The following is a 19,331-nucleotide window of genomic DNA, read 5'->3' as shown; positions in this document are numbered from 1 at the left end:
TAAGAGAAATAAAAAAGGAATCCATGTTTAAACAGCAGATGCAGCAGTTCTGTGTCTTATTAACACTGGCCAAATCTTACTGTTCTTCCCAAGAACATCACAAATGGTAATGAGGATGGTGAAAAATAGGAAACATTGTTTCAGGTATGAAGTTTTTTTGAAGGTGTTCGCCTACTTTCTGCAGACAGCATTCTAAGTTATGGATTTAAGGAACACATTGAGGCTGTGTTAGGAACACACATGAGGCACTCCAGCTCAGGATTAGCAATAGGGAAGCTTGCACAAAAAAATGTATCATCTCGGATCATTACCGAGAAGTTTTTCTTTAAAAGACCACAATCCTTGACCATGCACTATCACTGCATTGCTGATCAATATGGCATTGCATATGCCCAATTTATTACCTTTTGATGTGCATTCGGAGCCATCATCTGTATTCCCATGTTGGTAGAAGTGACTTCGATGTTTCGAAAGTGCAATGTCAGGTTTTGCAATCACAGATGACAAAAGAAAAAGGCCTTACTTCTCCACTACAGAGGTGAAGAGTTGGAAGATATATTTGAGACACTTATGCCTGAACAAAATGATTATGACTCAGCAAAAAATGCATTAACAACCTACGTTACACCCAAGAAAAATATCATATACGAAATAATTCTCTTCCAATGCACTAACCAAGAAGCAAACAAGACAATTGACCAATATTGCATGCAATTGAGGCAACTAGCAACCAAATGTTACTTCGGTCATGTTGAACATGTTGAACAGGAAATCAACAAACAAATAATCGAAGGTTGTCTCTCTCGTCAACTACGCCAAAAAGCACTTGAGAAAGGCAAGACAGCTGTCAGAGTTGTTGGAGTTAGCAAGATCACTGTCACTTTCAGAGTCCAGAGCTACTGAAGTTGAGGCTGCCAATAGTAACTATCACACTGAAATTTCAACTCCTGTGAGCACTGTTCATCACTCACGTGCCAGGAAACCGCTTGCAAAGCAACAACAGCTGTCTCACAAACAGAGTTGTGACTTGTATAAAGACTATTTCTATTGTGGCAGTGCTTACCCACATCGGATAGAGTGTCCTGGTACTGGTAAATAGTGTAAAGCTTGTGGAAAACCCAACCACTTTTCTCGCGTTTGTTGCTCATCAGCAATATCAACTACTAAAACCAATACCACAGAAGGGTGCCACGTATGCACACCACAGCAAAAAAGGCGACAGAATGTATCCACTGTAGAGATAGATGACCCTGAATATACTTTTGTGCTCTCTTTTGGACACAGCAACCAGCCACGTGTGGCAGTGAGCATTGGCTGCTCGGACATAGATGCTCTCATAGATACAGAAGCACCTGTCATGGGACACAAAACGTTCAACAAACTTTAGTATTGCCGCATTCTCTGCAAACCAGGGAATACTAAAATTTTCCCTAAAAGCAGTGACAAACTGCTGAAAAGTTTCAGGACTTTTGAAAAGCCAGTCTCATTCAAAAACACTAGAATGAATATTCTATTCTATGTCATATCTAGGGAATGTGACACACTTATTAGTTTCCTCACAGCAAAAGATCAGTCACATACGCATAACAACAACATTTTCAAACTGTAGGCTGACCATTTCACTGGTATTGGCAAACTGAAAGGTGTCATATGCAAGCTGCATGTTGACCCTAAAGTGCCCCCAGTGGCGCATCAATGGCGATGAATACCATTTCATGTCAGAAAGCAGACGGAGAAGGAACTACAGTACCTACTTAACCTTGGCATTATTGAGATAGTTGGGGATGAGCTTACCACTTGGGTCTCACCCATACAAGTCATCAAGAAACCCAAGAGCGAAAATGCAGTTTAGAATCTGCGTTGATAAGCAATCACCAAACTAAGCCATACAACGAGAAAGAATTGACACTGACAATCGATGATATCGTAGAGAAAGTGACTGGTGCTAAACACTTTGCTAAACTTGACCTCAATGTAGGCTACCAAAAAATCAAGCTTGCAGAAGAATCGAGATATCTTACAATATTCTCCACTCACATTGTACTTTTACAATACAAGAGGCTCAACTTTGGAGTCAGCTCAGCAGCTGAGGTATTTCAGCACATGATTCAGTCTGCACTTCAAGGACTTGAAGGCACGTTGAACATCAGTGATGACATTCTCATCTACTGAAAGTGAACTTGAGACATCCCTGCATGCATGTCGACAATGCCTCAGAATGTAACCTCACCAAGTACTTGTTCAATGAAAGCAGAATTGAATTCTTCAGTCATGTGTTCAGCAGTGGAGGAGTTTTACCTGATCCACAGAAAGTTGAAGCCATTGCAAATGTTGCAGATCCTACATTCATGCAGGAAGTCTGGATCTGACAGAAGAGATCACCAAGTGGGAGTGGACTAAATCACACAAACAGGTAGCACACCAGATCAAACAATTGTTGTTAGCAAGTTGCACAAATGTCTATTTCGACCCTAAGAAAACTATCCAGCCAGTCATGGAAGCAAGCCCAGTTGGCTTAGGTGCCATTCTCATGCAGAAAGACAAGACAGATAACCCATCAATCATTGTGATGACAAGCAGATCACTAATGCCCGTAGAACAATATATTTTGCAAAAACAGAGAGAAGCACTCTCAATCATTTGGAATATCTTACACTTTCAGCTCTACTTGTATGGAAGCGAGTTTGAAGTAATCATAGATTAGTAGATCATAGACTACAAGTAAGCTTGTTCAACAATCCACATCGCAAACCACCCACTCAAATAGAGAATTGGATATTCAAATTACAAGAGTACGAGTTCCATGTTGTGTATCAGTCAGGCAAGTTCAATCCAGTGGACTATCTTTCGAGATATTGTTGCCGACAGTCAGTCCTACTAGTCGTGATGAAAAGATTGCCAAACAACATCTTAACTACATAAGCCTAAATGCAGTGCCAAAATCACTAAAACTATCTGACATCAAAGCAGCAACAAAACAAGATGAGACATTGCAACTATGTATGATAGCTATGGAATCACAAAACTGGAAATAGGTAATTGAGGGAGTGTCTACAAACAAAATCGCTCTCACGCTACTAAGTACTCACAATGTTCGAAATGAGATCACCGTTACAACATCTGATTTCGTATTATGCAACAACTGTATTGTCATTTCAAACTCATTGAGAGAATGTCTTGTTGATATAGCACATGAAGGTCAACAGGGAATTGAAAAAAACCTAACAAATCCTTAGGGAAAAGGTACGGTTCCCAGGAATTGACCACAGGGTAGAGCACAAAACCAATCAGTGTTTGCCATGTCAAACAACCACAATGTCAAATCCTCGTGATCCTCTCAAGCTGTTTGAACTACCTCCAGGACCATAGATTGAAATCAGCATTGATTTCACAGATTTGCCCACTGATGACACCTGCTTGTCGTCACTAACGACTACAGCAGATTCCCAATCATGGAATTAATTATGTCAACTTCAATGAAAGCAGTCATCCCAAAGCTTGACCAGATTTTTGCCTTGTTTGGAATCCCTCAAATGGTGAGAAGTGACAATGGACCCCCTTTCACCAGCGATGAGTTCAGTAAATTTGCAAACTACCTAGGCTTCACTCATTGAAAAATCACACCCTGTTGGCCAAGAGCTAATGGTGAAGTTGAGAGATTTATACAAACCTTGAAAAAAGTGATAAGTGCAGCTACAGCTGAGAGAAAAACGTGGAAGCAAGAGTTGTATTGCTTTCTTCGGAATTACAGAGCAACTCCTCACTTGACTATTGGAAAACCTCCAGCTACACTCATTTTTGCACATCCTATGCACACATGTCTACCTGAACTACCTCGCGGAGCTAATGATCAACATGTACGCGAAGGCGATCAAGAACAGAAAGATCGAATGAAAATAAATACAGAGCAAACATGAAATTTAGAGCTTCACCTCTAAAGCCTGGAGATAAAGTACTTGTGAAATGTGATGGTCATGTTGGAAAGCAAATAACCCCTCATGACATTCAACCATTTGTTGTGACCAACACAAAAGGATCAATGATCACTGCTAAGCACTGTTTGCAAATCGTCACACGAAGCGCGTCATTCTTTAAAGCACTGAAAACACCATTCATAAGCATTGAATCCGATTCCAACATCGACATCTCAGATGGAGAACTTGAGTTAAATGAGACAATACCTGATGTCAGCCGATATCCTACTCATGAGAGAAAATGTCCACCATACTTAAGTGATTATGTTACGTAGTGAACTATTGTCAGTTGGTGAACAAATTAGTGCTTTGTAAAATTAATACAAAGTTAGAATATGTAATAGTTTTACTGATGAAGAGATACATGACGCCTTGCTGGCCACTATGGCCAATGCTATTGGCTGTTTGAGATAGGAAACTGCATGTATCTGTGTTGGCAGGACCTCAGCAGCACTGACTCTGAACTTTGCTGAAAGGTATGTAGGTACCCTGGGCACACATTCCTCCCATGTTCAGGAGCAGCATGTGCCCTCAGGTCCTCAGCTGGAAGTTGAACACCCAGAGGTCTGTCACTCACCTTGCCAAAGTGAATAAAATCATTCAACCTTATCTGGCACTGGATCCAGTTCCTCCTCACCACACTTCGCTGACAGTCTCGCCGCCCTTGATCCATGCCTGCTTGGTTTGGGAGGGTGGCCTTCTCCTGCCACTCTCTGGAAAAATCACTGCCCTCCTCTCCCTCATTGTATCAAGGAGGACCTCTAGATCAGTGTCTGCAAAGCGAGGGGCAGCCCTGCCCTGGATTCCAGCCCTCTGCCTTTCCCGTTCCATTATTGCTGCTGCAATTCAATGAGTTAAATGGCAGCCACAGTAATACCTGCCATGGTCTGTTTAAATCGGGCCTGCAATCTTTCAGCCCCGCCTCCATTCCCGCCCCTGCAGCCAGTAATCGTCTGTCAAACCCGCCATCCAGCCAATTAATAGGCCGCCCCCATGAAAATCGGGGCTTTTTACTGCTTCAACCCCAGGGTGGGATCAGGACCCGGAATTAGTCCCGTCTTCCGTTTTCCGACCCTGGAGAAACTTAGGCCCTGGAGAACGGTAGCAAAAGGATAACTAAGAAGAAAGAGAGGTAACAGAGACTGACAGAAGTAACAAAGAGAGAAAGATAAGTAAGGGAGCAAAGAAAAGAAAATGAAAAGATTGATAGGTAACAAGAAAAAAAAGTGAAGAAATAAGGCATCCTAGAGAATGGGAGGTACTTCAGAGTAGCTGAGAGGTGAAAGGGAGCGAGAAATATAGGCAAAAAAAAGGGCAAAAGACTGAATCAAATTGGACTGAAAATTACGTTATTCTTAAACTCTGATTCCTGTTTGATTATTGAGCCTGATCCAGATGTTGAACACAAAGTGGGAGAAGGATTTGTTGGGCAAAAGAAGTTTAGCTGCTCATTTTGGATTTTGATGCTTTGTAGCTTTATAAACTCATTTATTTCAAAACGTTTTTGATATTTATTGGTGACATTTTGTATTCTGTGGGTAATTGTTCAAGTTCATTCTCACAGCAAGGAGTCTTGGAGTGCTTATGTACTGCCAATGATTTTCGAACCATATGTTTTTTTAATTTGAATTCTCTAAATCATAAAATGATTCATACCCCCCCCCCCCCCCCCGCCACCCCCCCACCACCCGCTACCACCCTGTTCTGCCGATGTGTATATTGGGACTTGTTTAACTAATAACCTGACCTCCATGTAATGCAAGTTCATTTGTGTCTGCATATTGAGAACAAAGAAAAATGTTTTGATTCTACATTCAATAAACTGTAGGGTGCAACTGTAGGTTTGAATGCTTGCATTACAGTCCTGAAGTCTTATGGCAAAACTTACTAAAATATGGGCACTTGGGAGCAAAAAGTTCTGGAAGGATTTTCAGGCAGTGCTTTGTGCATCTGCTGGCCACAGTTGCCTCTTCAAAATTATATTAATTGGCGCAGATTTTCCTCATAATTTTCTGTGCAACTATTGCATAATAGCTAGAGTTTGTTTCTGGGAAAATCTTGATACATGCCAATTTCCCCGATCATTTGTATGCTCCCAAGTTACGTCCACTGAAACCCCACTAGGCTCATTAATATAGTTCCACCCACACTCAAAAGACCAAAGAATGCATGTATCCTGCAATTTTTACACTAAAAGGCCGGAGTTTAATGTCACCCCCACTACCCCCTCCCACCCCACAGGAGCGGGCTTGGAGGCATGAAATTGTGTGGGAGGCAGGGGATGATGGGGGCAGATGCCGTGCCTGTCACCTACCTGCCCCCACTTTTATTTTACCAGTGGTGGGGGAGGTGGCAAATGGCCTGCCCGCTCCAGGCCAATTGAGGCTCTTAAGTAGCCAATTAATTGCCACTTCTCACCACCGTTGGTATTTTAACAACAGCAGAATGGCGCTTCAGCACCTGAGGAGGCTGCCCAGTAATACCTGGCAGTCTCCTTGTGGGCTGGGGAGTGCCTTCCTGATCAGGCACCCTGTGCACCACGGAGAGCCGCCCACAGCAGCACGGGCTATCCTCACTAAAACTACCCCCCTGCCCTTCTCTCCGACCCACCCACCCCTCACTGGGCACTAGCTGGTTGTCCCCGGTGACACCCAACCCCTTTTATTGTAATGAGTTCTTTATGTTGTCTGATGCAACATAAATTACTTATGTGGAGTCCAGTTGGTTGAAGATTTTTTTATATTTCCAAAATATACTTTATTCATAAAAATCTGTAAAAAGATTACATGACAAAACAGTTCTAAACAGCACCAGGTCAAAAATTACAAACAGTGCAAAGGAGGTCAGCTTCCTTCAATGCAGGAGTGAGTTGCCTCACAACCTTTCCATTTCATTTTCCATGCCAGATACATTTTACAGCAAGCAAATATTTTCCGGATACAGTTCGAGGGGTTTTCCATGGATCCAGCCCCTCCGTTCAGCTTGGTGGGGGGACCTTACACTGTGGTCTTTCCCCATTGAGCCTTTGCTGCGGCTGCCCCAAGCTTTAGTGCGTCCCTCAGCACATAGTTCTGGACCTTGGAATGTGCCAGTCTGCAACATTCGGTCGTGGAAAACTCTTTATGCTGGAAGACCAGCAAGTTTTGGGGAGACCAAAGGGCATCTTTCACCGAATTGATAGTCCTCCAGCAGCAGTTGATGTTTATCTCGGTGTGCGTCCCTGGGAACAGCCTGTCGTGCACAGACTCCTGCGTTACAGAGCTGCTTGGGATGAACCTTGACAAAAACCACTGCATCTCTTTCCACACCTGCTTTGCAAAGACCTCTAAAAGGTTTATTACAGCTAAACTATTGTATACAGTACAGAACCTTACTTTGGCTGTTAGCATTGCAAAGTGACTCTGGCTCTGAGTCACATGACTGCATCCTGGCACTTAGCTCATTAGCATACTAAGATCTTCAAGGGGCATCACTTTTAAAGGCAATCATACAGCACCCCCTTTGTTTCCAAATATAGGTCTCGTATGCTAAAAGTCAAAACATAGAACGTTAGATAACATCAAAATTATTTCCACATGGATCGAGATTATGAACTTTACAAATATAGAGGCTCAAAAGTCCATATATCATCTCGGTGGTTTGAAAACTCTTGCTCGGGGAACTTGTGCCTCATCTGTTGTTGTATTTTTCTGAAGTTTCTCCCTCTCTGCATTAAGTTTTTGCAGTTCTGCCTTCAGCCTGCTGATATACTCTGTTGCTTTTCTCAGGATGACCACCTTTGAGGCCTTGTCATTCTTGGAAAGTTTCGGCACCTCATCTTGAAGAGCCATGCCTTCAACCCATACTTCAACTCATTCCTCCTCTGCCTCTTCAGGATATTGGGCTGACGCGGTTGCCCTGGCTGGGGGTCCGGAAAATTCTTCTGGGAGAGGACCGCCATGGTCCCCCACACTGAGAAGTCCCCGCTGCATTTTACAGCTGGGCGACAGAGCCTTCATTTTAATATTAAAATTAATTAAAACACATGCAAATAAACTTACCTTGTCCCGGCGGCCATCCCATGCTGATATTCCAGCAGCCAGTCGGAATTCCAGCACCTTTGGAACTCCGTTCGGAGTTCTGAGGCTTGACATTGGTGGGGAGGGGGGAGGAGTGAAATTATCAGGGCGGGAAGTGGGGGTAGTGAAAGAGTGTTTACATTGGGTGAGGGGATGGTGGGAAGGGGTTGAAGGCAAAGATTATAAAGTTTGGGGGTGAAAGTACTGGCAAAAATGGTTTATCACGGGGTGGGGGGAAATAAATATATTGTTTGATTATTGGGGGTGGGTGGAAGAGAGGCTTTGTAGTTCAATTAACAGTTTTTATTTAAAGTAAAGGTACTGTGATCTTTAAAAATGTAAATTGCCGGGAAGGGCTTGAAGCCCTTTAAAAATAGTGCCGGCGCCACCGCAATTTGCGGCGCGCTAATAAAATTCAGGCCATTGTGTGTCCTTTGCCTCTCCTCATCCTCAATATCTGAAGGCTTGGGGCTCAAGGTCGAGGACTTGTTGGGGGAGAAGTGCTTGGTCTCATGGAGATAGCTGTCTGTTTTGGCTCGTTGTGGTGCTGGTGGTTCTTTAGAGAGCAGAGTGAAGGCGCGGCATAGTGGTGCTGTTGCTGGATTTCCAGACTGCACCGTTTGATGCTGGCAAGTGGGTTCCGGTCCTTAGCGATATCCCCTTGGCAATGTTCTCTACTGCCAGCCTTTGCTTCTCAGTAGTGACGTCAGTCTCTTCTTCTGAGTCTGTGGAGCACAAGGACACCCTGCCTGTTGGCAAAGAACTTTCACCATCTGAGTTTGGATCTTCATCCTCTTGGTGTGGCATCTCTGAGAACAGGTTGATCTCTGCAAACCAGAACTACTGAGATCCTGGAGAAACTGTGACTCAATGCAGGTATCCTTGGTCTCTCCTGTAATTGGTACCTTGGTGACCTCATGGATAGTTATGATGTTAAGGTCCTTGCACACCAGTAGTCTTGCCACTGCTGGTCCACGTGTGTCTACCAGGCAAAATATTTGTGGTTTCCATGCCAACTTGCCACTGGTACATTGCATTGTCACTGTGCCACTGCAAGGAATGGGTGACCCATTGTATGCAGATAACTTGGCAGTTGTCGGTTGTATTATTGATTTCCAACGACTCCGATACATATCTCTGAGTATTCGGACTGTAGGATATTTGCACTAGCACTGGTGTCAATCTTGACCCAAAGTGCATGTTTTCCAGCTTTCTTTGGGCATGTGATGTTAATAGTGGTGAAAGCTTCCAGTTGGTTGACTTCTTCAATGTTATGTGTCCGGTTCACAATGTGGAACACCTGTTTGTCTTTTGGCTAAGAATTACTCCTTGTTGAGTCTTGTCTTAGGTTTGTTTCGCTGTGGAATTGTTTGCTGCTGTTGCCCTGTTGCTGCGCCTCTCCTCGGTTTGTCTGTGTCCTGCTGCGGCTTCTGGCCTCATCTTTGGAGCCAGATTTCTTGCATCAGTGAGCTCAGTGTCCTTTTGCACAGGTCACAAAATGCAGGGCAATTTCTCCGAGAGTGGGACAGACCGCACTTACCACACAGCTTGCTTGCTCTTTTCGACCTGGTTATGGTGCCAATACTGTTGGTTGCACCTAATGCTTGCAGGTGCTGTTGTCCAGCTAAAATGGCTTCATATTTCCAGCCATTTTCCAGCAGCGCATCAATGATGTGACCTTTCTTTTTCCCACGATATCTTTCTGAAACACTTCAATGGATATTGATACAATCACTAGCTCCATTATCCATCGGAGCTGATCTTCTAGCACTGTCCATATCTTTGCAGGATCTTTCTGGTCCTCACCAGATAGTCCAGAGGCATTGATTCTATGTAATCCCTCATTTCCAATTGCTATTAGTATTTTTACAGCCTGTTTTTCTGGTTCTACAATTATTTGGTCTGTGAAGAATAACTGCATTCTTTGTTTGTACAGTTGGAAATTGGATAGGATATCCAAGGCCTTTCAGTTCATGCTGGGAAATTTGGTATCCATATTTCTGCTGTCCTTTTGCTTTAAAACTTGCTTTAAGACTTGTTGTATGACTCTGCACTGTTTACCCTTTAAGAGATTCTCTGTTATTTATACTAGCTGCTTTGATTGACAGGAGCAGGTGTTTGCTAGTGCTCTGTGTTTATCTTGCTTCCAGCACTTAAGCCAGTTTTGTTTACACAGTTGTTCAATAGGCAGTTCAATCGGCATTTTTTGAGAGTTTTTTTCTGTTCTTCACACTCGAGTGGTTTTAATGTTTTTTTACTGTGACTTCATGAATGGAAGCTTTTATTCAAACTTTGGTAGTTTAATGGGTTTTTTAACTTTAGCTGCGTGGATGAAGACACTGCAGTGTTCAGGTTTTCCCGTGCTTTTTGCAATCGGATGCCTCCTGTAATGGCGCCTACCTTGATCAGCTTGGGAAAGGAGTCAGGTCTTCCATTTTTTTTCTACATGGAGCTTTTGAAAAAAATTGATCTTTTGAAGAACTTCAAGGCTTTTATTAAAAGCAGTAACCCTCGATCGTCGGCATAATGACTTATCGGATTTACTTGCAGCCTGTCATTCTGTGCTCTGTCTTCGACAGCTTGACGTAAGTTCTTTTTTCACTGTTTGAGCCAGTATTTTTCTGGAATTTTCTCTCTACTGGCTGGAAGAAAGGCCATTTTCAGAGCTGTTTTAACTGTAGTCTTCAACCTCAGACTTTGTCTTCTCACCACAGCTGCCACCATATAATGAGTTCTTTATGTTGTCTGATGCAACATAAATGAGATGCAATCATACAACACTTACCTCTTTGAAGGGCGGCATCCATCGTTTCTCTTCTCACAGGGTGCAGTTCCAGCGGTGGCCACTGCTTTCATTGGCACTGCTGGGACTGAAGAGCTACCAACCCTCTGATTGGCTGACAGCTCTTGGAGGCGAGAATTCCTACCTCAGAGGGGTGGAAGATCTGACTGAGGCCAATTAAGGGCCTGAGGCAGGCAAAATAGAAGCAGGTTTTTCAGGCCCGGTGGAGGCATGCTCTCCACCGAATTTCCAGCTGGTGGGCGGGGCCACCACTTCAACATTAAATTTCAGCCAAAGTGGTAGGTCCAGTGTGGTTCCCATTAGTGGAACTTTGGTTTCTGGCGTTTGATAACAATTTCCTTTGTTATGATTTTTGGAGTTTTCTTACTGACATGTGTACTATACTTAGTCACAGTGCAGCCAGCCTTAGTGCACCTGAAATTTTTGGAGGCCCCACCCTATCACCTCCTGGACCACCCCACCTTCTACATGTTCAGAAGGACTAATTTTCTGAAATATCCAGTCCCAATGGGCATATTAATGGAAGAGAAAGAGAAACAGCAGAACAAGAACAAAGAACAAAGAACAGTACAGCACAGGAACAGGCCATTCGGCCCTCCAAGCCTGCGCTGATCTTGATGCCTGTCTGAACTAAAACCTTCTGCACTTCTGGGGACCGTATCCCTCTATTCCCATCCTATTCATGTATTTGTCAAGATGCCTCTTAAACGTCGCTATCATATCTGCTTCCACCACCTCCCACGGCAGCAAGTTCCAGGCACTCACCACCCTCTGTGTAAAGAACTTTCCTCACACATCCCCTCTAAACTTGGCCCCTCGCACCTTAAACCTATGTCACCTAGTAAATGACTCTTCCACCCTGGGAAAAAGCTTCTGACTATCCACTCTGTCCATGCCACTCATAACTTTGTAAACCTCTATCATGTCGCCCCTCCACCTCCGTCGTTCCAGTGAAAACAATCCGAGTTTATCCAACCTGTCCTCATAGCTAATGCCCTCCAGACCAGGCAATATCCTGGTAAACCTCTTCTGTACCCTCTCCAAAGCCTCCACATCCTTCTGGTAGTGTGGCGACCAGAATTGCACGCAATATTCTAAGTGTGGCCGAACTAAGGTTCTATACGGCTGCAGCATGACTTGCCAATTTTTATACTCAATGCCCCAACCGATGAAGGCAAGCATGCCGTATGCCTTCTTGACTACCTTATCCACCTGCGTTGCCACTTTCAGTGACCTGTGGACCTGTACACCCAGATCTCTCTGCCTGTCAATACTCCTAAGGGTTCTGCCATTTACTGTATACTTCCCACCTGTATTAGATCTTCCAAAATGCATTACCTCACATTTGTCAGGATTAAACTCCATCTGCCATTTCTCCGCCCGGCACCACCAACCTTTGTGTCGTCCGCAAACTTACTAATCAGACCAGCTACATTTTCCTCTAAATCATTTATATATAATACAAACAGCAAAGGTCCCAGCACTGGTCCCTGCGGAACACCACTAGTCACAGCCCTCCATTCTGAAAAGCACCCTTCCACTGCTACCCTCTGTCTTCTATGACCAAGCCAGTTCTGTATCCATCTTGCCAGCTCACCTCTGATCCCGTGTGACTACACCTTTTGTACCAGTCTGCCGTGAGGGACCTTGTCAAAGGCTTTACTGAAGTCCATGTAGACAACATCCACTGCCTTTCCTTCATCAATCATCTTTGTCATTTCCTCAAAAAACTCGATCAAGATAGTGAGACACGACCTCCCCTTTACAAAACCATGCCGCCTCTCACTAATAAGTTCATTGTTTCCAAATGGGAGTAAATCCTGTCCCGAATAATCCTCTCTAATAATTTCCCTACCACTGACGTAAGGCTCACCAGCCTATAATTTCCTGAATTATCCTTGCTACCCTTCTTAAATAAAGGAACAACATTGGCTATTCTCCAGTCCTCTGGGACCTCACCTGTAGCTAATGAGGATACAAAGATTTCTGTCAAGGCCCCAGCAATTTCTTCCCTTGCCTCCCTCAGTATTCTGGGGTAAATCCCATCAGGCCCTGGGGACTTATCTACCTTAATGCTTTGCAAGAAGCCCAACACCTCCTCCTTTTTGATGACGACATGACCCAGACTATTTACACTCCCTTCCCTAGACTCATCATCCACCAAGTGCTTCTCTGATGAATACTGATGCAAAATATTCATTTAGTACCTCGCCCATTTCCTCTGGCTCCACACATAGATTCCCTCCCCTGTCCTTGAGTGGGCCAACCCTTTCCCTGGTTACCCTCTTGCTCTTTATATATGTATAAAAAGCCTTGGGATTCTCCTTAATCCTGTTTGCCAATGACTTTTCATGACCCCTTTTAGCCCTCCTGACTCCTTGCTTAAGTTCCTTCCTGAAAGAGACAAGAGCCTTTGAGACCGAGGAACAATGGCAGCAGACAGTACACATCTTTTTTACATTCATACTAGAATTCTTATTTTTGGCAATATATTGGCACTTGTTTGATGCCAGTATTTGCATTCTGGCATGGGCAACTGAGTTCTATGGGAAATTTTGGCCGTAAGGGCCTGTTAATAGGATTGGCATAGAAAATGGTATACATTTCAGCATAATTGTAATTGAGGAATTTCCAGACCACTGCTGATGTCTTGCAGCAAAGCTCTTGATTTGCTGAGAACTTCTATAAAGCAAGCACTAGGAAGTCTGCAAGCTGTTCATTGAAAGACAGAAAGACTTCCATTTATATAGCGCCTTTCATGACCACCGGACATCTCAAAGCATCTTATAACCAATAAAGTACTTTTCCAAGTGTAGTCACTGTTGTAGTGTAGGAAATGTAGCAATCATTATGTGCACAGCAAGTTCCCACAAACAGCAATGTGCTAATGACCAGATAATCTGTTTTTGTGATGTTGATTGAGGGATAAATTTTGGCCAGGACACCAGGGATAACGCCACTGCTCTTCTTCGAAATAGGGCCATGGGATCGTTTACATCTACCTAAGCAGGCAGATAGGGCCTCAGTTCAACATCTCACTGAAACACAGCACGTCCGACAGTGCAGCGCTCCCTTAGTACTGCACTGAAGTGTCAGCCTTAATCTTTGTGCTCAAGCCCTGGAGTGGGACTTGAATCTGGAACATTGTGGTTCAACTAAGCCACAGCTGACAAAGAAGAGCTCCACCACCTACCATGAGGTTGGCACGTTAGTGAAATTTCCATTTTGATACATATTTTGACATAATTAATTTAACTCTGATTATTCAAAGTATGAGCCTTTGCTCAGTACTATCAACTCTGAGTCACGAGGTTATGGGTTCAGGTGAGATGAGAGTGACTGCCCTTGACATCAAAGCAGCATTTGACTGAGTGTAGCATCAAGGAACCCTAACAAAATGAAGTCACTGTGAATTGAGGGAAAATTCTCCACTGGTTGGAGTCATGCCTAGCACAAAGGGAGATGATTATGGTTGCTGGAAGCCAATCATCTCAGTCCCAGGATATCACTGCAAGAGTTCCTCAGGGTAGTGTTCTCGGCCCAACCAACTTTAGCTGCTTCATCGATCACCTTTCCTCCATCATAAGGTCAGAAATGGGGATGTTTGCTGGTGATTGCACAGTGTTCAGTACCGTTTGCAACTCCTCAGGTACTGAAGCAGTCCTTGCCTGCATGCAGCAAGACCTGGACATCATTCAGGCTTCGGATGATAAGTGACAAGCAACATTCATGCCACACAAGTGCCATGAAATGACTATCTCCAACAAGAGCGAACCTCCATCTCCCTTGACATTCACAGCATTACCATTGCTGAATCCCCCACCATCAACATCCAGAAACTGAACTAGACCAGTCATATAAATACTGTGGCTACAAGAGCAGGTCAGAAGCTGGAAATTCTGTTGTGAATAACTCTCCTCCTGAATCCCCAAAACCTATCCACCATCTACAAGGCATTAGTCAGGAGTGTCATGGAATACTCTCCACTTGCCTGGATGAGTGCAGCTCCAACAACACACAAGAAGCTTGACACCATCCAGGACATACAGCCCACTTGATTGGCACCCGATCCACCACCTTAAACATTCACTCCCTTCACCATCGGCATGCAGTGACAGCAGTGTGTACCGTCTACAAGATGCACTGCAGCAACTCGCTAAGGCTCTTTTGACAGCATCTTCCAACCTGTGACCTCTACCACCTAGAAGGACAAGGGCAGCAGATGCATGGGAACGCCACCACCTGCAAGTTCCCCTCCAAGCCACACACCATCCTGACTTGGAACTATATCGCCATTCCATCACTGGCACTGGGTCAAAAATCTGGAACTCCCTTCCTAACAGGACTTTGGGTGTCCCTACACCACATGGACTGTCTAATCTTTTGGCCATCTGACCTAATAGTTCCTTACGTGGCTCGGTATCAAATTTAGCTTTGTGCTGCTCCTGTGAAGCACCTTAGGATATGTTGTTACATTGAAGGTGACATATAAATATAAATTGTTGTTGTAAAATGCTTTGGGACACCCTGAAGTTATGAAAGGAGCTATGTATATTGCAAATTTTCTTTCAGATAAAGATATGGATTTAAAACAATAATTATAAGTTAAAAAAGATAGCCTCTGATGTGAAATTTTTTGATTTTTCCTGTAATTTTGATACTCCAAACATTTTTATCTGTAGTTGTTTAGCTTTAATGGCCATCTGTTCTGGTGTGGTGTGTGAGTCAACCAATGGATATACATAAGCCCTAAGGTGTAAACTTAACACCACTCATTAATCCACTATCTATTCAAACAGTAAACTCTAATAACTCAAGTTGTGCATACTCATCATCTGTGGCACCTTCTCCTCAGGTGACAGAGGCAATGAAATTGCTCACTTTTAGTAATACTTTTATTGTACATAAAACAATTTGATCTGACAGGCTTAAAGTAAAAGTGTAGATGGGAATATAAATCTAACAGAACGATTTCACCAAGCAAGTCAATGCTTTCTGATCTAAAGGCCACCAAAATGGCCTGAGGCACACAGGGCAGAGTACTGTTGTGAACAAACAAAAACAAGAAATGCTGGATTCACTCAGCAGGTCTGGCAGCATCTGTGGAAAGAGAAGCAGAGTTAACGTTTCGGGTGTTGTGAACAAACCTGGCTCTGAATGTAATTGAATAAAATGTATAATCTGACTAATCTTAATACACAGAAATATACATTAAAAACATAGATGAAAGATGCTCCAAATATAATGGCAACAGATAGAAGCTATTTTAGTCATGAAAATTATACATAATTAACTAAATATATACAATTTTGTGGAGTATGAATGAGTTACCTCCAAAACCAAAGTAATTTCCTGTCTACTCCCATGGACTTGACTCCTTTTGAAATGTGCATTCTTGTTCTGTGGATTCTCCTAGTTGTCTGCTATTATGTCTAAACCTAACAGTTTTGTATGGGCTCCTGACATTCTTGTTGGCAATAACTTCAAAATACACTCTTTTGAATTTGAACATTTTTTACAGTATCGAAGAAGATTCTGTCACACTTTCAGGTATTTAAAAACACCTCAAAAAGTAAATAATTGAAAACAAGTATTTTTCAAATGGGTGTTGCTGGTTGACATTCTACTATGCACTCTTGAGGACAATTCCATATTGGGTGTACTAATAGCACCCACACAGATCACACAAGTGCAGGTAAGAGAATCGAGCAATCTGTCGTGCAGCGTGTGACAATCTTTGACCAATCCTGATTTTGAACATTAAAGCTATCAATTGGTTTGTATAGTGGGATGAAAATCAGGCAGGTTCTACAACTGGTGAACAGCCTGCTCTGTCAGCTTATCACCATGATGGCAAAAATGAAAATTTCTTTGAAAGAGCCTCAAGACAGGATTTAATCAATAATACTGTTTGCTTAGACCTGTTCCACAGAAAGCACAAACAGTCCTGTCATATGTGTCCAATAAAGTGGACCAAGTCATTGGACATTACTTGGAAAGTCCCTTGCAGTTCTTCTATGTTGCAGCTTTTTTGTGTAACCTTTTCCTGTACCCAGACACAAGAACAAGAACTTACATTTATGTAGCACCTTTAATATAGTAAATTGGTCAAGGTGCTTCTCAGGAGCATTATCAGATAAACTTTGACGGCAAGCCAAGAAGTTTGTATCAGGTCAGATGACCAAAAGCTTGGTCAAAGAGATAGGTTTTAAGGAGTGTCTTAAAGGAGGAAAGATGGGTAGATAGGGGAGAAGTTTAGGGAGAGAGTTCCAGTTTTTAGGACTTTGGCAGCTAAAGGCCTGGCTGCCAATGGTGGTTAAAATTGGGGATGCTCAACAGGTCAGAATTGGAGGAGTGCAGATATCTTGGAGGGTTGAAGGGCTGAAGAAGGTTACAGAGTTAGGGAGGGGTGAGGACATGGAGGAAGTTGAAAACAAGGATGAGAATTTTAAAATTGAGGTATTGCTTAACCAGAAGCCAATGTAGATCAGTGAGCATAGAGCTGATGGATGAATGGGATTTGTTGCAAGTTCATATACAGGAAGCAGAGTTTTGGATGACCTTAAGTTTATGAAGGGTGGAAAAGGGGAAGTCGACCAGGAGAGCATTGGAATAGCCAAGCCTAGAGGTATCAAAGCTGTGGATGAGGGTTTCAGCAGCAGATGAGCTGGGGCAGAGTCTGGCAATGGTACAGAGGGGGAAATAGGTGGTCTTAGTGATGCAGATGTGTGATCGGAACCTCATCTCGGGGTCAAATAACGCACCAAGTTTACGGACAGTTTGATTGCGCCTGAGACAGTTTCTACAGGGAGGAATGGAGTCAATGGCTAAGGAACAGAGGTTATGGCAGGGACCAAAGACAATGGCTTTACTCTTCCCAATACTTAGCATATAAAACATGCATATAGTGGAATTTGGAAGAGCAAAGAGACAGTGTCGCCCAAGACTCCAGCCTTTAAGCCACCCTATGGGACTGTACCAATTGGCTGCACGCAGTTAACTTTTGTTGTCAGTCTGTTTGGTGGTCTGTAAACAACTTCTGCATTTATTCCCATATCCTATGCAAAATAGATATAGTCAAGAGTGCAACTAATTTCCAACCAGAATTTCTATCATTGCTCCTAATTCTTGGGTGTCCACACCTCCGAAAGGCCAGTTAAATTCAACTGAAGCTCGACAGCAAGGTTGGGGCTTACATACTGCTGATGGCAATCAACAAGCAGAAGGTCCTGGAGCAAACCTGTTCCTTTGCCTTCTGTCCTCCATTCTCCCGTCATTTCAATATTATGTTTCAGATCGCCAATGCAACACCGTTTAACTGAAAGCAACAGACTTTTAAGAGTTGCTGATTTGTTGAATTTCCTATCTACAAACACAGTGTGCTCCCTGCACCTTGGGTCAATAAAACAAAAGCAGGTTCCATTGCAAAAAGTGTGTTATACACATGCACTGAGCCAGTCTGTAACCTTCGACAGCCATCTGAGAACTCTGCATTCCTCCCACTCTAGCCCGTGCAGGTCGACCACTTATTTTGTCCCACCATTGCTGTCTGTGTTTCCAGCCCTCTAGGCTCTTAACTCTGGAACTCCCTCCCAAATCACTATACCACTTCACTTCTCTATCCCCCTTTAAGACTCTGTGTAAAACCCACACCTTTAACCAAGCATTTGGTCATCTGTCCTATTGAACTGAATTTTAACATTGGGGTCGTGTCAGATGCTGAAATTTTAAAAAGCTCAAACCTGACCCCAACCCATCTCCAGCCCAGCCACTTCCAGGTTTAGTAGAGGTGGAACAAAGGCTGGGCAACCAACTTGCTACCAGGAGGGGGACTGACAATTTCAATACCTTACTGAAGCTGGCAGCCTGATTTGCAAGTTTAACAATGGACGGCTGGGTTTCCTAGGCCTCGGGAGACCTGGCAGCTAAAGAGACGTGAGCACAGTTTCTGGGAGAAGATAAGTGCCTTTATAACACTGGTTGGGGGCAAGGAGGAGCAAGCTTGCTTCCCTCTGGCCTCCTAAGCTCTCTCCAATCAGACCATCACTGCCCCTCCACCCCCCAAGACCTCCAGGTGGGGAACCCGCCAAGAAGGCGAGATGCACCCTGTGAAGTTAAAACCCACAACATGCAGGGAAACCCAGACTTCCGGGCTTCCGTCTGAAACTCCACTCCCCCCTCCACATATGCAATCCTTCCCTGTTAATATCCAGGCCATTGTCTCCCTTCTTGGCTCGGTGTCACTTTATTTTCTGATTATGCTCCTGTGAAGTGCTTCGGGATGTTTTTTATTACATTAAAGGTTCTATCTAAATGCAAGTTGTTGTTGTCGTTAATTGTCTTGTGACAGAATGAATGATTTGGCCCTATGGTACAAAGCACTGAGTGCACAATGATGTGTGTTGATTCCACTCAGTATTGGATTTTTCAGTTATCCTATTCAGCACAGTTGTGAATCTTAGGAGACTTAGCAATGTGATGGAAATGAGATTGCAA

The sequence above is a fragment of the Heterodontus francisci genome, chromosome 3 (genome assembly GCF_036365525.1).
Source record: "Heterodontus francisci isolate sHetFra1 chromosome 3, sHetFra1.hap1, whole genome shotgun sequence".
NCBI lineage: Eukaryota > Metazoa > Chordata > Chondrichthyes > Heterodontiformes > Heterodontidae > Heterodontus > Heterodontus francisci.
Note: the sequence above shows the minus strand (reverse complement) of the source record.